This window comes from Pelodiscus sinensis, chromosome 13 (assembly GCF_052426305.1).
Source record: "Pelodiscus sinensis isolate ZL-2025 chromosome 13, ASM5242630v1, whole genome shotgun sequence".
Lineage (NCBI taxonomy): Eukaryota > Metazoa > Chordata > Testudines > Trionychidae > Pelodiscus > Pelodiscus sinensis.
The window spans coordinates 30,160,622-30,185,340 of record NC_143064.1 but is presented as its reverse complement, the minus strand read 5'-3'; the positions used below and the strand labels follow the sequence as shown (position 1 = coordinate 30,185,340).

Sequence of the window (24,719 nt, the reverse complement as noted above, 5' to 3'; positions counted from 1 at the left end):
AACTAAAGATAAGCAACCTTCATCTTTACAATATCTAAAGTTATGTACTTTGTTATTATTTTTTTAAATTGGCAACACTAAGGTGAGGCTAAATTTATATTCCAGAAGGATATGATTATTTTATTTTACCACTTTAAATAAGGAATGACAAAGCGCAATAAAGTAATTAAAGTAATAATGATAACTACTCCAGCCAGAATTAAACTTAAACATAAGAGAAATAAAATTATGAAATGTACAGATGAGTCACAAAATTAAATAGTACTGTATCCCTTAACGAACTTTGAAAGAATAAAATTCCAGAGAATATAGGTGCATTGAACATTTAAACACAAAGTACCAAGAAGTAACTACATGAGAAAGAGGGTTTGTATGTTGGTAGGGGAGTATATAGTGTCGGAGTGAGTGTGACAACAACTAAGTCTCTTTAAGCAGAACACTCACTTTTTGCAAGAGATCCTGAGGTTCCTTAACACTCATAACAATTTTTGTGAATATTGAAGCACATAACAAGTAACACAAACTGCTTGCAAACATTTTCAATTAACTCCTCCTTCAGAGAGGCAGGAAGAAATGTGAGTAAATGCATTTTACCAAATGATTTACTTGTTTTTCTTTGAGAAATCATTAGAAATGGGTTTGAACTCAAGAGTAGTTCCAAACTTCCTGCATTTTTAGGAAACCCAGTTCTGGATCTCATCTTCATTGATTAGGCCCATCCCCAATAGATTTATGCACTATGTGAGCAGGAATATAAAAACCCATGAATCATGAGTCAGTTAGTGAAACCATCAATAGTACGTATTCAAAGTATGCCATGCAATAAGTGTGCAACCTTTGCTTTTGAAAACCATGTTTAACAAAATTCATGTCTTATAGTCCCAGTAAAACAGTAAAAATCAGGAATCCTGTAGTATTATTAAATTAGAAAACTACAGAAGGACAACATGAGTATATATCCAATAAACCCATTATTTTTTTCCAGACTTACAAATTGCTGCTTTGAATACAGAGTGTAGTCTCAATAACACCAGTGTTAGACACACTGTACGAATGAAACCTCATATAAAACACTTGTGTTGCTTTTATCTTTATTGTCAATAGTGTATAGGGATGTTAAATGGCATTTGATCAGCTAGTCAACTAGTTGATGGAATTGCCGACTATAAAGTGTAAAAACCGTCTGTGTGCTGGGTGAATCATGATGTAGAAATATGCAGATTGTAGGTCAAGAGCTGAGAGCCAATCACTGTGGTGCAATGAAGGTATAATTGTTGCTAGCGTCACCATCTTGAATCTTCTGCATGTTATGTACTTGTTGAGTTTTCTGAGGTCTAAAATGGGCCTCCATCCGCTGTTTTTCTTCTGTTAGGAAAATACTTTGAGTAGAAGATCCTTCCCTGGAAAGCTGCTGACACTGGCTTTATTGCTCCCATTTGTAGGAGGTGTTGGACCTCTTGCTGGAGCAGGACCTTGTGAGAGGGGTCCCTGAAGAGGGACACGGAGGGGGAATGGGGAAGGGAAAATGGAAATGAACAGGATGGAGTAGCCCACTCTGATGACCTCTAGTACCCATCAGTCTGATGTTATTTGAGTCCATTGATGTAGAAAGGACCTTAGATGGTGGGTAAACTGAAGGCGTGTAGATGATGGTGTCACAACTGTAGGGATTTTTCTCTGGGTCTTGACCAAACCCTCAGATTTGTTGTTTGGAAAATGAAGGTTGGATCGTTGTGGTCTGTTGCTGTTGTTTGTGTCTCTGCTGCCTATGTTTCTGCGTCAAGTTGTAGCAGGGTGGTTATCTGGATGACTCTCTCGGTTTGGAATAGTTATATTTGAGCCTCTTATTAGGTTGTACATACATGGTAAAGTCTGTAAAGTGGTCCAGGAATCCTTCAAAGAATATAGGACTTCATCAGTCTTGGCTGTGAATAGATTGGTCTTATCTAAGGGGAGGTCTTCCATCCTTTGTTGCAGGTATGCCCGATGCTTGGAGCCAGGAGGCTCTGTGCATGACAATGGCTGTTGCGGTGGTACAAACTGTGGTGTCAGCCATGTCCATTGCAGCATGGGCAACAGTGTGTGCCTCCAGAATTATATTATGGAGCTGTGGTCTTTTATGTTCTAGAAGGAACTGGGAAAACTCTTGCAACTTGGAATAGTTGTTGTAATCATACTGGGCAAGCATATGGTCCTTATCCTGGGGAGTTGATCTCATGTTATGTTGTTTTGTGACAGACCGAGTCAACTACTCGGGAGTTAAGAGGTGTATGTGAAAACAAAAAGTCACTTTGATAGGAAAAATATTTGTGGTAGGCCCTTTTGTTGGTGGGCTTGACTGAAACTATTTAGTGTCATCTGTCGGGGTGCAGTGGTGGGAATGATGGGCTCATCCGGTGTTAAAGAGGAATTCTGGAACGGTGCTCTCTCTTTTCTTTTGGAGAGGGAGTTTTCCTCTGGTGACTGTGGGTGTTCTGGGGAGTTCGGTGCGGTGTCCCTGGGTGTAGGCTAAGGAGAGTAAGGTATGGAATGAGCAGTGTGGTAACACCTGTGGGAGGACCAAGTGTCCCAAGGATACCATTGGCCCGGGTAAGGAGGTGGTGGATACAGCCAATGGTGAGAATGCCAGTGAGGTGACGGAGGAGGATGCAATGACTTCATGGAGCAATGCTCCCACAGTGGATGTCACTGAGTGGGGCTGGAGTGTTGTGACGAGAAACGGCTATGCTGCCCGCTGCCTGTGTTACTAAGAAAAAGCGATAGAGAAAGTGACCTAGGCGAGTGTATAGAGCGCACTGATGAAACTGGTGAGGGTAGTGCCGAGGAAGTGTGAGCTGTCGATAACAGGCGCTCATGCAACTGTGCCAAGGTGGTGTGTGTCATGGGCATTGCCAACAGTGCCAAGGACGGCATTGGAGTTGGTACCTGAGGTGGAGGCAGCTTGGTACGGGGTCTCTTTGGTGCCATATCTGGTGCTGTCTCCCTTGCCATCTTGTGCACCGACTTGTGATGGTTAGTTGACGCAGTGGAAGGTGGTGCTGACGGTGCTGTTGGTGCCAACGACTTCTGCTTGGGCTCAGAAGGAGCTCTCTTGGACAGTGCTGAGTTGTTAGGTGGTACTGTGCCTGAGGTGCAGGACGTGTCGCCCATGCTCACTCTAGATGAGCTTGGTGGCGGAGGCAGTGTTTTTGCCGGAGGAACCCGGGGTTTTGTCTTTGCCTTGTCAAACAAGGTGGAGGGATGAACTTTGTCCATACCTCTTGGTTTGTCTGTGTCTTTGGAGAAGGATAGCGAGTTGTCTCGCACAGGCTGGAGAGACTTCTCATAAAGATAAGTCTTCAGTCTATTAGCATGGTCTCGGGGAGCTGTCTCAGTCACATTGGAGTAATGCGAGCATTTTTGCATTATGTGTGCCTCACTGAAGCATTTTATACAGGTTGAATGGCCATCTGAAGATGGCATAGCCTCTCTGCACAAGTCACAGCACTTAAAGCCTGGGCACCACACCAGCGCCCAGAATAGAGCACCCATGGGGACATCACTTGAAGAAGTGATTATTTCCTTTTATTCAGCTCTGGTGTGGCCACCCCTGGAGTATTGCATCCAGTTCTGCTCCCCTCCCTCCCCGACTATTTACAGAAAGGATGGGGTTGCTTTGTAGAAAGTCCAGTGGAGGGCAAAAAAATTATAAAGCTGGAGCACATGACTTACGAGGAGAGGCTGAGGGATTTGGGCTTATTTAGTCTACAGAAGAGTGAGAGGGATTTGATAGTAGCCTTCAACTTCCTGTTGGAGGAGTTCCAAAGAGGACGGAGAGCGGCTATTCTCAGTTGTGACAGTTGTGACAGATGACAGAATGAGGAGCAATGGTCTCAAGTTGCGGTGATAGAGGTCTAGGTTGGATATTAGGAAAAACTATTTCACTAGGAGAGTGGTGAAATACTGGAATGGGTTACCTAGGGAGAGTTGGAATCTCCATCCTTAGAGGTTTATAAATCCTGGCTTGACAAAGCCCTGGATAGAATGATTTAGTTGGGATCGGTCCTGCTTTTAGCAGGGGGTTGGATTTGATGATTTCAGGATACTTCTGGTATCCCAAAATAGCTATTCCATGTCTTGACAGCACGCCCATTATTTCAAAATACCTTTTGAAATAACGGGAGCCCTACTCTGATGTTCCTGTAAACTTCACTCCATGAGGATTAAGGGGCCTTATTGGAATAGCTGTTTATTTCAAAATTTGGTGGTGTGCAGACAGTGCCAAATCACGAAATAAGCTAATTATGAAATATACTCAAAATAAGCAACACAATTATGCTTAATAAATGCTTAATTTTTTACAACATTCCCTACCCCGAACTTTTCAAACAAACACCTCTCTAAGGACCAAGGACTGTCAACTTCACTTTGGAGAATGATATGCAGACCCTAACTTTGGTTATTGGAATCTTCTACTAGTAATTGACAAAGCCATAGAGCCGTGGTCACCAACCAGTAGCTCTTGAGCCCTCTCTGAACTCTCTCATTTGAGGAGCAGCTACTCACCGAGCAACAGCACAGGTGAGTAGCTGCGAGAAATGGTGTGATTTTTTTTTAAAGTAGCAGTATAAGGATTGGGGATAGCAAGTGATGGAGAGGAGGAGACTAGAGAGGGTGGGGCTTCAAGGAAGGGGCGGGGTGGTAGCTCTTGGCTTGGTCTGTCATTTAAAAAGTGATCTTGGGTGTAAAAAGGTTGGAGACCACTGCCATAGAGCATGAAGCTGGTGTTTTACATAGCATCTTCTATGACACATTAGGCCAAATCAAGGTAAAACCAGATATTGGCGAGGTTTTACTGCTTGTCTCTGATCTTTAGAGGGCTCAGTTTCTGTAGTACAAGCAGTGAAAAACAAAGCTTACAGAGAAACCTGGATGTCTTCTGCAGACAAGCCGATATTCTTTTGTCTAAACAGATTTTGAGTGTTTCCCCCATTTCCATGAGAAAAAAACAGTTAACTGTTCTTTAACCGGTGTTCTTCAAGATGTGTTGCTCACATCCATTCAACATAGGTGTGTGTGTACCTGCCACATGCATCCGTACAGGAAGTTTTTCACTATAGCAGTATCCACGCTATATAGGACATCCCCCAGATCCTCCCTCCTCAGTTCCTTCTTGCTGGAACTCCAACAGAGAGGAGAGGGGTGGGAGGTTGAATGGAATGAGCGACACATCTCAAAGAACACGAGTTACAGAACAGGTAATTGCCTTTTCTTTTTTGAGCGATTGCTCATGTCTGTTCAACATAGTGACTGTAAGAAGGATCTGTGGAGGTTGGGTAGGAGTTATGTAAATTCAGACTGCAAAATAGCCCAGCCAATGTGACATTCCCTCTGGTCTGCTACATGATGGCATAATGAGATGTGACAGTATGTACCAAAGACCATGCCACTGTCCTAGAAATATCCTGGACTGGGACATGCGAGAAGTAAGTTTGAGACTTAATGGAGTGGGCCCTAATCAACTTTGTTGGCTGGGCCTGCACTAACTCATAGCACACACCGATGCAGGAAGTAATCCGTTTAGACAGTCATTGGGAGAAGCTAAGGGAACCCCTCCAATGCTCCTTATAGGCCACAAACAGTTGTGTAGAGCTATGTATCCTCTCCAGGTAAAAACCCAGCACTCGATGCAGATTGAGTGAGTAGAAGTGCCTCTTCTCATTGTTCACATAAAGACTGGCAGAAAAATGTTGTGGTCTACATGGAAGGCAGAGACCACCTTGGGGAGAAAGGCCAGGTGCAGCCATAGATGGACCTTGTGGTTGAAGAACCAGGTATATAGAGGTTGCAACATCAACACTCGGAACTTCAATACCCTTCTAGCCGAGGTAATGGCAATCAGGAAGGCCACCTTGAAGGAGACTAGCAATAGGGGGCATGTAGTTAACTGCTCAAACAGGGGACCCATGAGCCTTGCCAGGACCAGGTTCAGGTCCCACTCCAGGTGTGGGTCCCTAACCTGGGGGTAGTGCCTCTGCAAGCCTCTTAGAAACTGAGAGGTGACGCCATAGGAGAAAACCGAGTGACCTTGCAGAAGCAGGTAAAAGGCAGAGAAAGCCACCAAGTAGATCTTGATGGTGGCCAAGGCTAGGCTCTGCTGTTTCAGGGACAGCAGGTAGTCTAGGATCTCCTGGACTGGAAGCACCTGCCATTTTCTGTGCCCATGTGGAGAAACAGGTCCATTTAGCCACGTAAGTGGATTGCATTGAGGATTTATGATTCTCAAGGAAGATACGCTATATATCTCCTGAACATGCCAGCCCCTGCAGTTTCAGCCACTGATGAACCATACTATCAGGTGGAGTGAACTGAGGCCAGCCATAGCTGGAGGGGCCTCATTGTGAGTCTGGCGAGGAGCAGCACATATGTGCAGGCTGCAATATGGTCCAGGATCTGTAAACACACTCACACTATAGTCATGGAGGCGAGTGTTAGCTGACGAACGAGGGTGGAGAGCACCTTGAATCTCTCCTAGGGAAGGGATGCTCTGGCCATAGTGGAGACCAGGACTCTTCTATGAACTCTTCTGGGCAGGCACCAGGAGGGATTTTTTTGTTTATCAGGAGGCTGAGCTGACAGCACATGTCCAGAAGAAGGCAGATGTCCTGCAGAACCTTCCTTTTGGACAGCCCTTTAACTAGCCAGTCGTCCAGGTAAGGGTATGCTTGGATGCCCTGATACCTCATATATGCCACCACTACTGACATGCACTCGATAAAGACTATGGGGGCTGTAGACAAACCAAAGGGGAGGACTGCAAATAGGAAGTGTTTCATTGTAATAACAAATCTCAGGAATCACTTGTGGCCCTCGAAGACGGAGATCCAGTTCAGGGATAATTTTGGCCAGGGAGACTATGCGGAACTTGAAGTGGGCCACGTACTTGTTGAGGCCTCACAAGTCTAGTTTAGGTCATAAGCCCTCCTTTGCCTTAGGAATAAGGAAGTAATGAGAGTAGAAACCTCTGTTCTCGAACTCTGGTAGTATTCTCTCCACTGCTCCCACCTGGAGCAACTGGGAGAGCTCCTGTTCAAGGAGTTGCTAGTGAGAAGGATCCATGAAGCGGGATGGGAGCAGAGTGTGTGAAGGGGGCATAGAAGAGAGCTGGAGGGTATAGCCACAGTGGATGGTGGCCAGGACCCAACTGTCCAATGTAATCTCCCTCTATGTCAGAAGAAAGAGACAAAGCCTGGGGGAAAACAGGCAGGTGCTGGGGCGCATGCGCTGCACGGCCAGTTGTGAGCACATGCTGGGATGCTATGCTCAGAGCAGCCGGCTGTGAGCACACGCTGGGACGCCGTGCACAAAGCGGCCGGCCTGAGCAGTCAGGACACTCAGCTCAGAAGCAGCAGGAGCTGCATTTTTTAATCAAAGAGCTGCATGTGGCTCAAGAGCTGCAGGTTGGCCACCTCTCTATATGTAGAAGCTGGATAATGGCATTACACTGAACATCATCTGGCGTCTGAAAGGGTATGAATGGATATAAACAATCAAGGAAAGAAAGTAATAGTTTTACTGACAAGATGGAGACAGGGCATTATGCACTGTATAATGCAAGCTTTAGACAACTAATTTTCATTGTGTATCACATCTTGTACAGATGGAGCTGCTCTCCATCTTGTACAGTATAGCTACTGGAAAATTTTTAAAAATACATTAAACACTTTTCCAGGTAAGTAATTGTTGCACTTGCCACAGGAATGTTAAGTGACTTTAACTGGCAGGGAGAAGGGTACTCAGGATACACTCTATTAAGATTTAGTCCACTCTATAGAGAAGCCTATGAAATCCTCTAAATGGAGATAAGGCTGCTGTTTACATGATAGACAGATACTTAATTTAATAAAAAATAACATATGCAAGCTACATTCTACTTATGGCTAAAGTGCTCTTCTACTGTTTTTTGAATGATATTGTTCTTGATGTCTGATTTATGTCCATTTATTCCTGTGTATAAAGACAATCCTGTTTGACCAATATACATGGCGGGGGGGAATTGGTAGCACATGATGGCATATATAACATTAGTAGATGTGCAGGTGAATGAGCTGTAGTTAGGTTCTATGATAGTGTCACTAGGGTAGATATGTGGACAGAACTGGCATGGTTTGTTGCAGGGATTGGTTCCTGGGTTAATGTTTCTTTTGTGTGGTATGTATTTGCTTCAGGTTGTGGGGGGGGGGGGGGGGAAGGGGAGGGAGAGACTGTCTGTAAATGGGGATTGGTCTGCATCCCAAGGTCTGGGATCATCTAGGATAAAGTGTAGATCCGTGATTATGTGTGGGAGACATTTTAGCTGTGGGCTGTAAGTAATGGCCAGTGGTTCTGTTGCTTTCTTTGTTGGGTCTGTCCTGTAGTAAGTGACTTCTGGGTACTCACCAGCCTCTGTGAATCTGTTTCTTCACTTCCCTAAATGGGTATTATAGTTTTAAGAACAGTTGATAGAGATCCTGTAGATGTTTATCTCTGTAGGATTGGAGCAAATACAGTTGTATTTTAGGGCTTAGCTACAGACAATAAATCATGTGATGTGTTCTGGATAAAATCTGGAGGCAGGTAGATAAGTAGGTTTCCAGTATCAGATCGGCTATGTCTAGACTGGCATGATTTTCCGCAAATGCTTTTAACATAAAAGCTTTTCTGTTAAAAGCATTTGCGGAAAAGAGCATCTAGATTGGCACGGATGCTTTTGACCATTTTCGCCATCGGGGCTTTTTTGCGCAAAACAAATCTGAGCTGTCTACACTTTTGCCCGAACGGGAGTAACATTGTATTTCCACAAGAAGCACTGATTTCTTACATGAGATCGTCAGTGTTCTTGCGGAAATTCAAGCGGCCAGTGTAGACAGCTGGCAAGTTTTTCTGCAAAAGCAAGTGCTTTTGTGGAAAAACTTGCCAGTCTAAACACAGCCATCGTGTTTATATGACCATTTATTTGCAATGTAGTGTTTAGAAAGTGGATCTCCTATGTGAACTAGTTCAGGCTGAGGTTGATGGCGGGGTGGAAATTATTGAAATCCCAATGAAATTCTTTAAGGGCCTCTTTCCCATAGGTCCAGAGGCTGAAGATTTCATTATCACAAATAGAGAAGGGGCACTTGGGAATGATAGCTGAGGAAGTGTTGTTCTAAGACAGCCATAAAAATGTTGCAATACAGTGGGGCCATGCAGGTACCCCTAACAGTGCCACTGACCTGAAAGGATAAACCATCCCGAAATCTGAAATAGTTATGGGTGAGAACAAAGTCACATAGCTCAGCCAGCATGACACCATTGGGGGATACGGTTCCTGATGGCACATAATCCAAGGCTATGTCTACACTGAAGAGTTAAATCAGAAAAAGATACGCCATTTGAGTACCGCAAATGGCGTATCTTTTTCCAATGTTCTTTCAAAGGAGGCTTTTCTGAAATTTGGCACGTCTTCATGATGCCAAATTTCGGATAGAGCGTGCTCTTTCGACACATCCCTCATGCCTCATAGAATGAGGTTTACAGGGATGGCAAAAGAGCATGTCCGCTTTTCTGAAATTTTTTTCTTGGACGCAGCATTGCTTTTCTGGGATCCTGGAAAAGCACTGCTATCTAGACATAGCCCAAGTGTGGAATGTTGGTGTAGAGGAATTCTACACCCATAGTAACCAGAATGGTGTCTTCTGGAAGATCACCAATGGACTATCATTTCTTCAGGAAGTCAGTGGTGTCTTCAAGATAGCTAGGAGTGGTGGTAGCATAGGGCCTGAGGAGAGCGTACAAAAAGCCAGACAATCCTACTGTCAGAGTGCCAATGTCTGACATGATGGGGAGTCCAGGATTTCCAGGTTTATGAATCTTGGGGAACAGAATACTCTTGGTTGGGGCTTCAGCGGTTTGTCAGTGTAGATTTGTTCCTATGTTCCTTCACAGTGTAATTTCTACAGGCCTCTATCCTCTGATCCCACTGAGCAGAATGAGATTTTGGAGACTTGCCTAACCACCTCCTGTTTACAATTTGCCCTATTCATGATAACGATGGCACCTTCTTTGTCAGCTTTGATTATAATATCCAAGTTGTTTCTGAGGCTGTGGATGGTGCTGCATTCTGAATGGCTAGGGTTACATGGCCAGTGATGCTACTATTCAGCATGTGCATTTCAGTGGAAGCATTCTATGCTAGAAGTCCAGTTTGTTGTTTCTCCATTAGGAGAAGTCCATGCAGAATCCTCCTTGTAGCATTGGAAAGATGGTTTCTGGGAGTTAGTGACCTGTTCAATGGCTTGGTGGAAATACTCCAAATCAGAGATGGCAAAAGTAGGCTTCCAAGTCACTGCAGAACTGTATCATATGCATGGTGGTAGTGAGGCACACGGCCCAGCAGAGAACTTGTCCTAAATGTGTAGCTGGAGAGATTAACAATATTGTTGGATGAGTTAAGGATACCACTGTTATGGCTAGGGATGTTAGCTATTGGGCAACTGAACAGTTCTGTAACTGCATTAAATCTTTATGGTTACACAACTATTTGATAGTCCTGGTCCCACTAACCATCAGCAGTGGGGCTGCCTGATACAGAGGCAGCAAGGGGGGAAGAGGGAGAGAATGTGAATAGTAGATAAGATTAACCAATAAGCCTAGGTTTATTGGTTAATCATCTAGTTGACTATTGTTGACATCCCTAATGGTGGTCTCTTGCGGCATGTAGGAATTTCAACAGTTTAGTGTCTTTTTTTTCCTGTAGAGAAGCAAAGTGTATGTTGTAAATGGCGTGCCTTGTTTTTGTAAGGTCCAGACACATGGAAGTTTGCGTGGAAGGTTGGTTTTTTTTACGGCAATCTTCAGTTTTGAATCTCCCTGACCCAATGCTACTCCTTCCCCCAAACCCTGGCCCTGCGCCACTCTTGCCCCACTTCTTCCCATTCCCACTCTGCCCTCTCCTGCCACCCTTGCACTCCTTCCCCCAAATCCCTTTGCAAACATCATGGCCTGGGGGGATTGATAGGGAGCCCAGTGCCTGCCTCCCCTTCCCCTTCCCCCCCTCTCCCCGTGCACACACACACTCACCACAGCAGCAGGAAATGGTGACCTGGCCTGAGCCTGCTGCACTCCACCAAGCCTGAATCCCAGCCATGTCGCTCGGGGGAGTGGAGAGGGCTATGTCTCTCCACTGTCCCCCACCAGTGGATGATTGGGAGCATTGGGCATAAAATGGCCCTCCTTATTTTTGGACTGTGGCACATACATCCTCAAGGTTTTAAGAGTTGCCCCAGAATCTTTTAGGTAAGGTTAAATCCTCTACTGTTGTCTGTACTTCTTTCAGAAACGCAGAGAGATGCAGCCAAGATGCTGGATGCATTATTACAGTGGTCACTAGTGATCTGGATGTGTCTGCAGAGTCAAGAGAAGCTCGGAATGCTGGTTTTGCTATTAACAAGCCTTCATCTAAATTAGCTCTGTATGTGTGTCTGTTTTCTTCTGGTAACTGAGCAATAAAAAGTCTATTTTTTTCAAACAGGTTGTACATGTATTTTGATAAGAGAGCAGAGTAATTAGCAATTCTCAATTGTAGTGAGGCAGAAGAATATGCTTTTCTGCCAAAGATGTACAGTCTCTTCCAGTCTTGATAATATGGAGTAGACTTGAATTGAATCTGCTTTTCATGAGTATGTACTGCTTCCACCACCAGTGAATTTGGAGCAGGGTATGAGAAAAGAAATTCAGTCTTTTTGGTGGGAATGTAATACTTACGGTCTGCTCTTTTGGAAGAAGGTGGGATGGAGGCAGGAGTTTGCCAGATTACCTCATTTATTGGGTAGAGGTATCTTTGAAGAAGTGGAAGCTTACAGAATGTCTGAGAGCTATTTTGGACCTTAGACACCTCTCCTAGTGATATATCTAGCAAATCAGCTACTCATTTAAAAAGGTCCTGAAAAGATTTGAAGTTGTCTCCAGTATTTGGGGGTAGAAGCATAATAGTCTCGCCTGGCAAAGATGACGATAAATGCATTGAAGGCATTGTCTCCTCTTCTGGGATGTCCTCTGGGTCCTCTAGCTCTTCTTGAGTTGTGTCAGAGTGGTGAGAGGGTATCTGCTGTGCCTGTGGTGAGACTCTCTGATTTTGAAGGAGCCATTCAGGAGGAGCTGTCATTTGGGCTCATGGAACCCATTCCTGAAAAGTCATTGGAAAAGGAGTGGGTGGAAATCACAGGAATGGCTGCCAACTCTGCACCTCAGCTTCATCTTCCTCACTTGAGAAGGGAGGAACAGAGCTAGATGAAGTGGCCAATCTGTTAGATCCTTGTAATGTTGGCATGCCATCAGCACCAAAGAGAGGAGTGCCTGGAATTGAGGCAATTGCTAGATCCTTGTGTGATGTGAGAGAGCGCTGTGCCATGAATGTCGGAATCAGGGTCAGCATGGGGGCTGTCTTTGCATGCATTGTTGATACCGGTACAGGGATAGTCTGCACTACCGGTTCTGTAGGTACCAACACTGTGGTCTTTTTAGCTTTAGAGGCTGAGTCTTCCGCAGGGCATGACTTTTTTGAAGTCGTAGCCTCTAAGGACTTGTCTATACCGAACGTGCTCGGCGCCTGTCAGTCCAATGGGGATGGCGCCATTGGTATCGATGCAGGTTTAGGAGTTAGAGACACCCTTTTTTAAGGGTATTCGGTGCCTGATGAAGTACGGTGCTCGATTGATTTCAAACCTTGCCTGCATCTGTCGTTTCCGGGGCCTCTCAGAGATCTCTTGTGTTGACCCAAGTGCATGGGGTCTAACACTCTAGATAAAGGGAGTACCGATTGTTACGCACACAGATGAGAGTTTAACAATGGAGTAGAAGTCCTGTCAGGAGCGCGCCAGGACAACCCTGACCAGACGACGCTGACACTGACAGTCCAGACCACCGAAGGTACTAAGGTACGAAAACGCCGAGGTACAACATCAGGCATCTACTGCATTGAGCATGACCATCAGAGATGTGGATGGAAAGCCTGCATGTAAGGCATCTTTTGAAACTGGAGGAGTTCGGCATGCTGGTGGTCCAGTACAGATGTTAAATACAGGAACACAAAGAATTTAAAAAAAAAAAATTAAAATAAAGGTGCGTGTGGCGGGGGGTAGGACCTGGATACATAAAATACTTATTAAGAGCTAGGAAATCAGAGATATTATCTTATCTGAGGTACACTGATGAAGAGAGCTGTTGGGTTCCAATCTAAGCCTAAGGCAGTAGAGAAGGGATGGAGGGGTGGTTGAGGATGCACACGCCTGCACGCTTGCTACACAGTGAGACGGCTCCTCACACGCGCATCGGTATCCAGGGAACTGCTACTAAAAATATCCAACAATAAGTGCAGGGGCATGGAAATACTTACAGTGGAGCAACCACAAGGACACTCCTTGGAGTAAACAGCACTGATTCTTCATCTCTTTACACAAAAACTAGGGGCCATCAATACCAAATGCAATTAATAGGTAGCGGGTATAAAACAGACAAAAGGAAATATTTCTTCCCACAATGTACAGTCAATCCATGAAACTCTTTGCCTGAGGGTATTGTGAAGCCCAAGACTATAACAGGGTTCAAAAAAGAATGAGATAAATTCATAGTGAGTAGGTCCATCAATGGCTATTAGCAGGGCTCGCCAAACTGCGGCGAGCCCTGCTTGCCAGCCGCACTGTCCGGCGATCTGCGCGTGTGCAGATCGCCCGAACTCAGCTCTTCCAGGTTGCAATCTACTTGCATTATTTGTCAAGCCCTGGCTATTAGCCAGAAAGGCCAGCAATGGTGGCCCTAGCCTGTTTGTCAGAAACTGGGAATGAGCAACAGGGAACAGATCATTTGATGATTCCCTGTTCATTCCCAGTGGGGTACTTGGCACTGGCCACTGTCAGAAAACAGGATGCTTGGCTAGATGGACCTTTTGTCTGACTCAGTATGGCCATTCTTATGACATCAGAAAGTGCTGCCAATTGCACAAATACTGTAAAGACATGTAAAGCTCCAGGAAAACCATGTCTCTATGGCTACCGTGAGTGGCAGTGCAAGTACCAAGGTAGATGCCAATACAGGCAGTCCCCGAGTTACGCGGATCCGACTTATGTCGGATCCGCAGTTATGAACGGGGTTTTTCTGGCCCTGGAGGACTGGAGCAGTGGGACACCCAGATGCGCCGCGGTCCCTCCGCCCGCGTCCTCCGGGGCGAGAAAAGCTGCTCCGCGTCTCTCTGGTCTGCTGGGGGGGGGGGGGAGGGGGGGAGCAAAGCCGCCCAGCAGACCAGGCTTTTCTCCGGACGCCTGTGGTAGAGCAGCTGGGGCGCTGCTGGTTGGTCCCGTAGCGCCGCTCTGGGCGCTACGGGACCAACCCGGCAGCACCCCAGCTGCTCTGCCCCAGGCGTCCTGATTCAGCCGCTGCTGGTCAGTTTCAGCAGCAGCTGAATCAGGATGCCTGGGGCAGAGCAGCTTGGGTGCTGCTGGGTTGGTCCAGTAGCGCCGAGGAGCGGCGCACTGGAGCAACGCAGCAGCACGCCAGCTGCTCTGCTCCAGGCGTCCCCAAGTCAGCCGCTGCTGAAACTGACCAGCGCTGAGTACAGGAAGCCCGAGGCAGAGTTGCTCTGCCCCAGGCTTCCTGGAATCAGCCGCTGATCAGTTTCAGCAGCAGCTGACTTGGGGACGCCTGAGGATCTTAAGTTGAATCTGTATGTAAGAACTGGCGTCCAGATTCAGCCTGTTGAAACTGATCAGAGGCTGATTCCAGGAAGCCCGGGGCAGAGCAACTCTGCCTCGGGCTTCCTGTAGTCAGCCGCTGGTTAGTTTCAGCAGCGGCTGAATCTGGATGCCAGTTCCGACTTACATACAAATTCAACTTAAGAAGAAACCTACAGTCCCTATCTTGTACGTAACCCGGGGACTGCCTGTATATCAAACTCTTTAAGCGGGCTGCAGGCCTCTGGTCTAAACAAACATGCTGGTCTTTCAGACTAAAGTTTGGCTAGCTATACTTGTCATTAGCCATTGTCTTCTATGCAAGAGTGTGTTCCAATTCTCAGTGATCCCTGATGATGTTCAAACTCTAACTTAAGTTCCATTGTTCGACAAAAATCAAACAGCTGATTAAGAAATGCACAGCAATAATATGTAACAGCCTCACAAAAAGTTTCATTAAAAGGCAAAGGAGACAGCAAAAGTGTGAAATAAAGTACTGGTTCATGTACCAGTGCCAGAACAGGTGCTGTAGACTAATAAAACCGAACATACAGAATTCAAAGTTACTTTGTAGATTTACACTAAACTATTATGAATTATCTTAGAAAACATCCTAGAGCTCTTTCAAAATGAGCTTAAGAATAAATAATTCTAATTCTGATAGTATTACTGAAAGCAAATGCACTAGCTAGAACACTTCAATTACAGCTGTGAATTAGATATATTCAGATATAATGATCCACACAAATACACCAAGGAGAAGCAAAGTACTGATTGCTTGCAAGCAGGTCTCCAGGCTACAGAATATAGATCCTAATATTAAGTCTGTCATTTCCAGATGCTTGTGTATTACCTAGCAGGCATAGAGGAAAGGCAATAGTCACACACCGCCTTCTATAATACAGCTGCATACATAAGAGGAAGAATGGAGAAAAATATTATTCTAATTTTTAGAAGTATTTTCATTAGGAGTGAAAGGACACACAGACAAGACGACAAACGTATAATATCCAAGGGAGCGCAGATGCAATGTTTTAGATAATTTTAGTTGATTCATTTAAGAAATCAGTTATGCTTCAACTGGCAGCAAACTTTAGACTGCACATTCTGGAGTTTACTTTTTTTCTAGAGTTCTGTAAATCTTCCACTAACAGTCAGATTAGATCTATTTTAAAATAGCTTATCAAAACAGATATGATGCCTATCAGCATGTCCTAACATCTACCTAATCAGTCTTGGTTTACCATTTCACCCACACACCCTAAAATGGCTTTTATTCAAACATCTGCGTGTTGACACATCCTATTCTGCTGAATTAAGCAAAGAAGCAAATAGCAAAAGGTGGTTGTAAATAATATCAGTGATTAGTTGCTATATGTCTGGCCATGAACTATACTTAAAATTATACTCATTTTTGTATAGCAGAGGTCTCCAACCTCTTAAAACATGAGATCACTTTTTGAATTTAATGTCCAATCCATGATCTACCTCAAACCCAAATGCTTCTGCCCCACTTCCTTTGTGCCCCTTCTCCTAGGCCCTGCCCCTGCTCACTCCATCCTTCCTCCCTCCCCCATTCTCAACTCACTTTCATCAGGGTGGGCAAGAGGATTGGGGTGCAGGCTCTGGTGTTGGATTAAGGGATTTGGAATGCAAGAGGGGCTCTGAGCTGAGGAAAATAGGAATTGTCTCAGCTATTCAAATTTCTGGGTAGGACGACAGTGGACAGAAAAGTAAAGCCAACAGAGAGCTGTAAGTACCAGAGGTGCTCATAGTCTACTGCTTTAAGTAACTCCCTAGTGCTACGCATAAACTATACTTTCTTAACTAAGTTGCATTCCCAAATCTTTTAAAACAATAACTTACACTATCAATTGTGTTCCTCCCTCATCAATAAAGTAAGTCAAAGAAAGAGTACACTCTTGTTAGAGTTATCACTGGATAGCAAGGAAAGCAACAGATTTTTCATTTCAGCTTTTCTTCCCTATTGCTCCTGATTCTCTATAGTGACAGTGGGGAGTGTGGTTAGAGGTTGATAGATGCTTGGCTGTGCACGTGTGTTGCCTCTATGAGACACCTCAGCCCTGCACATATAGCTGGCATGGCAAATCTCATGTGAACTGCCCAATGACCACAAGTTTTGTTAAGGAACAAAGGCACCCAGCCAAGTTTATTGTCAATGAAGCACGATACTAGTATTCCAGAGTATACTGTACCATTATGTATGCACATAACAGTGGACCCACTCAGTGAAGGAGTGAATTTTCTGGGTTGTCAAGCTCAGCTGATTAGAGTGTGGTGCCAATAACACCAAGGTGGAGGGTTCAACCTCCATGCTGGCCTCTCAGCTCTTTCCTGCTCTGAGGGCAGGGGACTGGACTTGATGAGCTCTTGAGGTCCCTTCCAATTTTAGTATTCTATTATTCCATTTCTCCCTAGACCAAACAAAAGATACTCCTTCTGAGATGCATCTTTATTATGTCTGATGGGAGCTTTTGCTGGGATAAGTTGACTTTTAACTTAATACCAAAAATGAACGTGCAATGATACTAAGGTTAGAACTTCAATCAAAACTTTTACTGGAATCTTAGTTTTCAATTCCCAAACATTTCAATTTATAGCTGACCAAAGTTCAGGTTATTATATAAGAATTTTATTAAGATAATGCTACGCAAACACTGTAATTTTATTTTTGAAAACAATATAGTTGAATATTATTAATTCTACATTACGGTAATAGCTAGCTCCAAATCTCTGTTCCTTTTCTTGAAAGCCAATATCTTTCTGAATTAGTTTTGAACATTGAGTAGGGCTCTATGTGCTACAAAACATGCAAATCAGACCATCCAATAAAAATGAAAAATCTGTATTCGTGCCTCAAAAAAAAAAAATCAATATTTTTGGCTTGGAAAATCCTTCTTAATATTGAGAAACACGCTACTGTAACAAGATCCTTTTTCTAGCCTTGGGCTGGTATGGTGCTGGTTGTTTTTAGTCTGTCCTGTTTGTTTCAACAGTCTGCCTATTCAGACAAGTACTAAGCTAATTCTCTGTTTAGCTCTAGTGCTTGAAAACTACCTGACCTGATCAAGAACAGCTATACTATAACATGTTTACCCTAAGCATCCAAACTGATGAAATAGTTGCAGAAAAAAGTTTGCAAAGACTAATACAGAGCTTTCCTTTAATGTACATTCTCCTTTTGTTTACATTGTATTAATATAGAATATGGGTTCATAATTTTAGACTTCTCATACAGTGGGAGACCATCTTCAATTTGAATATTTTGATAGAAGTGTAGCCATGGTCTAAAATGCAATGTGATAAAGGACTCTATACACTGGAGGAGGGATGGCAATCGAGAGACCAGGAAGAAAGGAGAAAAAGACAGAGAAAGGTTAGAAAAAATTCAATAGATATAAAGTGACAGGAGAGAAAGGGAGGAATAAGAATTTCTAAATTTGGAGAAAAAAGTTATCTACATATAGCTGTAAAATAAATTATTATAAATTTCATCACAGGGGTGAAATAAAAAAAGACATATTTATGACTCCACATTCAAAGTAGGTACAGAGATTTCTGTCATTAAGTTGGAGCACCTATTATATGGAAAAGGCAAAGACAACTGTTCCTCACACAAAATGCCTGCAGTGGGTATCTTCAACTGTAGAACGTTAATAAAACAGTTGTTTGAATAAGAATAGTAGCACACAAATTATCTTACTTTTAGGATCTTAAGTAGTGCTATTAGCAGTAGGTCTGCACATACAAGTGGGGAAAGCAAAAAGGTCTACCATTTACACAGGCACAAACAAGCTAGGGGACAATGCAGTTTCAATAAGTTTTTAAATCTAGTTTTAACAAAAATATGCAATTGAAGTTGGGGGTGCAGTTTAAAGTCATGTTTAGCAAGAGCTGCTACCATGTCATATATGATCAGTGGAATTCTGTTCTAAACTGCAATAAAACTCAGTAAGTTAGGGGAAAGAAAATCTAGCTACAGTTTTGATGGAGAAGATCTTTGTATTACTTGACAATCTCTTCTCATTAACCTAGATAAATTACGAATGTCAGTATCTGAGAAAAAACAGGTGTTTCTAAAATAAGAAATGAGTTGTAGGACTAAAACCCCATATGAACAGAAAATAGAAACCAACGTGAAAAGATCCAAATGGAGGACAAACAAGTACTAAAAGGTACCATTGCTATGGAGAGGGAGCTAAAAATAGAGAATTAATAATGCTGCAAACCATCTGACTTCTTCGGAGTACATGTGGGCTCTGATGCCATTACCTTAATTGAAAAGTTGTTGCAGTTTTGGTAGTTGCTTTAGAAAATAATCCATACATGTTGACAAGTTGCTATAGAGCTCCCACGAGAGATCCAAAAGGCACAAGTATGGCTGGTGGGACAGTGAGAGAGACTCCAAGCTGTTCAGAAAAAAAGGGATATTGCTTACCCTAAGTCCAAACTGTTCTATTATTCTTCCAGGAACTTAGCCCTATTATACGTGATGAAAATTAATAAAAAATGGAGTACCTCAAAATGGAGGTAGCAGTTTCAGTTCTATTCAGCAAATAAATGAGGTTAACACACTGGGATAAGGTGTTTATTTTGTGGTTGATAATCAAGAGCTTTCAAAGTGCTAGAGAATATTTGAAAGGTAAGAAATGACAATAAGGACAGTATAAGGCTGGAATACTGTTATTTAACCACCTTCTCCTCACACACACACAGTTTATCATAGCTAGTTTCCTTGCTTAAGATGCAAGTATTACAAGTTAGCTATCTTTTTGGAAAGCAAAACTACCATATCAGGAAAACTCAAAGTTATAGCAATATTCTATTCAACAAACAAAATTGGGGATTGAGTAGTTAATAAAAACAGAAAATCTCAACATTCTAAAAGATAAGGTACACAAATTGCAGTATGGTGCATCACTTTCTTCTTGTCCTTAGAGACTCTGAATACACTGAAGGCCACAGAATATAAAGGGATGTTGACCAGCTCTCCATTGGCATCATTTTCATTATGAGACATTTTCTTGATTGGGAGGGAGAAACCTCTATTAAAACAACCAGTTGTATAAATTGTATTCATAAATATCAAGGATCTACTGTTGTAACATTTTCAATGTTTTTCAGTCCTATGACCTAAGTCAGAGGTGAGTCAACTTAGGTCCTGGTGCTGGATCCAGCCCACCAAGCGTTTCTCTCTGGCCCGCTCAGCTAATTAGCAGAGCATACACACTTACACCTGGCAGCATGTCTTCAGCTGCCCCTCCCCCCACCTTGTTCTGTCCTGCATCTGAGCTGTTCTCAGGATTTTGCTAGCTGTTCAGAGCATGTGGGGGGAAAGGATAAAGGAGAGAGTGAAGTGCCCCCTACACCCATATCCCATCTCTGCAGATGAAGTATGGTTGGGGAGAAGGAGACACAGAATCACTGGAGCTACTCCAATCTGAAGCTTGGATGGTAAGTGACTCAGAGGAGTGTAGAGCGGAGGAGGGGGGAGACAACAGAGAAGGACAGATTTCCCTTAAAGAAACAGAGAGTGGCTTCTCTTAGAAACTTACCCAGCAGCAGTCAGCACTCACACTCTGTGTCACTCACACACCCCTAGTCTGTGCCACACACACATTGCTGCACACACTCAGCCTGTATATTAAAGTCTGTCTCACACACACACAGTCTGTTTCACGCTCACACTCTCTCGTTATCTCTCTCTGTAGCCCCCAGCCTCACCCATTCTGCCTGAGGCCCCGCCCCTTCTGGGGGGCCCAGAGCTGGCTCATGACCAAGTACCAACATTTGTGAAGAGGACCCCCTGTGAAAATTACTGCCCTAAGAAATAGGCAATACTTTAGTAAAAAGATTATACTCCTAACTCACTATAAATATCAAATAAAAACTGCCAGCCACTTTACCAGATGAGGATTCATAGTTCAACAGATATTTGATTACCAAAAGTGGATGTGAGAGCAGAGCCTCTTAACAGTGGCTGGCACTATGCTGGTGCTAGCTCAGGCCCTGTCTACATGAGAGAGTTCAAGAGGTTTTACGTCACTTTTGAACAAATTTCTTTAAAATAATGCAAAAGATAGTATGGACTTCCTTGTCTGCCGGCTTCCAGCTCATCTGAAGAAGTGGGTTTTGCCCATGAAAGCTCATGATACTATATATATTTTTGTTAGTCTCTAACATGCTACAGGACTACCCGTTTTTTATTTCAGTTTAAGAGCATGTGCACAGAATTTTGCAATAATAAATCAGTTTTAAAATTAACCCAATTAAAGCCACTGCAACTTTCTAGCATAGACTAGGTCTCAGTAGCAACTGCGGTTGCAGCAGGTGGATAATCAGTAATTAAAGGCAGGAGCATTGGCTGCTTCAAGCGGTAAGTGTGACAAGGTAGCAGGTTAGCATATGTAGAAAGGTTTGATTGATTATTCTAAGAGAAAGGTATAACAGGAAAGTCAACAATAATGGAATTTTCTATTAAATTACATGTAAACCTGAAGAAAGGCTTGAAATCTATAGTTTCCTGGGAAAACCCATATAATTTGCACGCCTGCTTTCATGTGTTAACTGCTGGATTTAACACCTGGTACAACACTGCTTGTATGCCGTAAGCTAATAACGTGTTGCGTCTAGGGTTACCCGACAGTCTGGCTTTTGGGCCCTCTCTCTGGTAAAAACCAAACAAAACAAAACAAAAACAGAAAATACTGGACATGTGCAATGTCCGGTATTTCCTTGATTTTTGGCTGGGCGCCGGACGGAACCCTGGCGGGGGTTTAGGGAGTGGCTGGGAAGCGGGGTGTGATTGGCGCTGGGAGCCCTGGCTGTGTCTGATGCCTTGGGGAGGGGGAGAAGCCCTGTCTCTACTCCTGAGTGCATGGTGGAGCCGCAGCCGGACTCACTCGCGCTTCAATTATCCAGACATATGTTGGGAAACTAACACAGCGAGGCACAGGCTATCCAATAAGTTTCTGGACTGCATTGGAGACAACTTTCTGTTTCAGAAGGTTGAAAAAGCTACCAGAGGAGAAGCTGTTCTGGATTTGGTTTTAACAAATAGGGAGGAACTAGTTGAGAACTTGAAAGTGGAAGACAGTATAGGGGACAGTGATCACGAAATAATAGAGTTCATGATCTTAAGGAAAGGTAGAAGGGAGACCAGCACAATTGAGGTAATGGATTTCAGGAAGGCAGATTTTGATAAGCTCAGAGAACTTGTAGGGAAGGTCCCATGGGAAGCAAGACTGAAGGGAAAAACAACTGAGGAGAGTTGGAAGTATTTCAAAGGGACATTGTTAAGAGCCCAAAAGCAAACAATTCCGCTGTGTAGGAAAGATAGAAAATATGGCAAAAGACCAGCTTGGCTTAACAAGGAGATCTTGCATGATCTCAAAATAAAAAAGGAGTCATATAAAAAATAGAAACTAGGACAACTAACAAAGGATGAATATAGGCAAGCAACACGGGAATGCAGGGGCAAGATTAGAAAGGCAAGGGCACAAAATGAGATCAAACTAGCTACAGGCATAAAGGGAAACAAGAAGACCTTTTATAAATACATTAAAAGCAAGAGGAAGACCAAGGACAGGGTAGGCCCACTGCTTAGTGAGGAGGGAGAAGCAGTAACAGGGAACTTGGAAATGGCGGAGATGCTCAATGACTTCTTTGTTTCGGTCTTCACCGAGAAGTCTGGAGGTGTGCCTAACGTAGTGAATACAAGCAGAGAGAGGGTAAGTTTAGAAGATAGGATACACAAAGAACAAGTTAAAAATCACTTAGGTAAGTTAGATGTCAGCAAGTCACCAGGTCCTGATGAAATGCATCCCAGGATACTCAAGGAGCTGATAGAGGAGGTATTTGAGCCTTTAGCTATGATCTTTGAAAAATCATGGCAGACAGGGGAAATTCCAGAAGACTGGAAAAGGGCAAATATTGTGCCCATCTATAAAAAGGGGAATAAGAACGACCCAGGAAACTACAGACCGGTCAGTTTAACGTCTGTCCCAGGGAAGATAATGGAGCAGGTAATTAAGGAAATCATATGCAAACACTTGGAAGGTAATAAAGTGATAGGGAATAACCAGCATGGGTTTGTGAAGAACAAGTCATGCCAAACTAATCTGATAGCTTTCTTTGATAAGATAACGAGCCTTGTGGATAAGGGAGAAGCGGTGGATGTCATATACCTAGACTTTAGTAAGGCATTTGATACGGTCTCGCATAATATTCTTATTGATAAACTAGGCAAATATAACTTAGATAGGGCCACGATAAGGTGGGTGCATAATTGGCTGGATAACCGTAGTCAGAGAGTTGTTGTTAACGGTTCTAAATCCTGCTGGAAAGGGATAACAAGTGGAGTTCCGCAAGGGTCTGTTTTGGGACCCGTACTGTTCAATATCTTCATCAATGATGTAGATATTGGGATAGAGAGTACGCTTATTAAGTTTGCAGATGATACCAAACTGGGTGGGGTTGTGACTTCTTTAGAGGATAGAGACATAATTCAAAATGACCTTAGCAAGTTAGAGAAATGGTCAGAGGTAAACAGGATGAGGTTTAATAAAGAGAAATGCAAAGTGCTCCACTTAGGAAGGAACAATCAGTTCCATACATACAAGATGGGAAGCGACTGTCTAGGAAGGAGCATGGCGGAAAGAGATCTAGGGGTCATAGTGGACCACAAGTTGAATATGAGTCAACAGTGTGATGCTGTTGCAAAAAAAGCAAATATGATTCTAGGTTGTATCAACAGGTGTGTTGTAAGCAAAACTCGTGAAGTCATTCTGCCACTCTACTCTGCGCTAGTTAGGCCTCAGCTGGAGTACTGTGTCCAGTTCTGGGCGCCACATTTCAAGAAAGATGTGGAGAAATTGGAAAGGGTACAGAGAAGAGCGACAAGAATGATTAAAGGTTTAGAGAACATGACCTATGAAGCCAGGCTTCATGAACTGGGCTTGTTTAGTTTGGAAAAAAGAAGATTAAGGGGGGACATGATAGCGGTTTTCAAATATCTAAAAGGGTGTGACAAGGAGGAAGGAGAAAATTTGTTCCTCTTGGTTTCTGAGGACAGGACAAGGAGTAATGGGCTTAAAGTGCAGCAGGGGAGGTTTAGATTGGACATTAGGAAAAAATTCCTAACTGTCAGGGTGGTCAAATATTGGAATAAATTGCCAAGGGAGGTGGTGGAATCTCCCTCTCTGGAGATATTTAAGAACAGGTTGGATAGACATCTGTCAGGGATGGTGTAGACGGAGCTTGGTCCTGCCTTGAGGGCAGGGGGCTGGACTCGATGACCTCTTGAGGTCCCTTCCAGTCCTATTATTCTATGATTCTATGATTCTCCGGACTGTGCGCGGGACTGACAGTGCCCCGGGATCTGCATGTGCCAAGGTCAGTCCCACCCCCTCCCCCTGGCCCTTCTCGACCAACTCGACCGACTCCCTCCCAGCCACCTCTGCTTCCTGCTGGCTGGTTCTCCTCCTCCCGATCTCCCCTGGCCATCCGCGCTGCCCCTGATCCCTCCCCCATGTCCCCGGGCCAGCCGCACTGCCCAAATCCTCTGCCCGCCCAGCCCTGCCCCCCGGCCTCCGCCCATCTCCCCCAGCCAGTCATGCTACCGCCGACCCCCCACCCGCCCGCCCCCCCACCCCTGGCCCCGCCCATCTCCTGCGGCCAGCTGCGCTGCCCCAGCCCCTCCTCTCGGCTGGTTCCCACTCACCACTCCCCCGATCAAGCGTGTCTGGTGCTTTTACCTACCTGGTAACCCTAGCTGCGTCCCCCTCGAGAGGTGGGCACCAGTCCTCTTAGGGTATGTCTAAAATTATGAGGTCTAAAGTAGTGGTTACCAATCAAGATTCACTGCAGATAATTCTCTGAAAACTTCCATTCAATGTGGAGCAGCAATCTAAAAAGCATACAGAATGCTGGGAATCATTAAGAAAGGGATAAATCAATGGTATGTCCACATCTTGA

General features: G+C 44.1%; 1 protein-coding gene and 1 long non-coding RNA gene across 5 annotated transcripts in view; one reads left to right on the top strand and one right to left on the bottom strand.

The window, feature by feature from the left end:
- The window catches only part of EDA (ectodysplasin A), a 196,000-nt gene that overhangs the window by 122,390 nt on the left and 48,891 nt on the right, over positions 1 to 24,719 (bottom strand). The window lies entirely within an intron of this gene.
- Positions 9,727 to 11,474, top strand: LOC149523653 (uncharacterized). Its single transcript, XR_016350564.1, has 3 exons — positions 9,727 to 9,860; positions 10,757 to 10,830; positions 11,336 to 11,474. It is a non-coding gene; the product is annotated as an uncharacterized LOC149523653 (long non-coding RNA).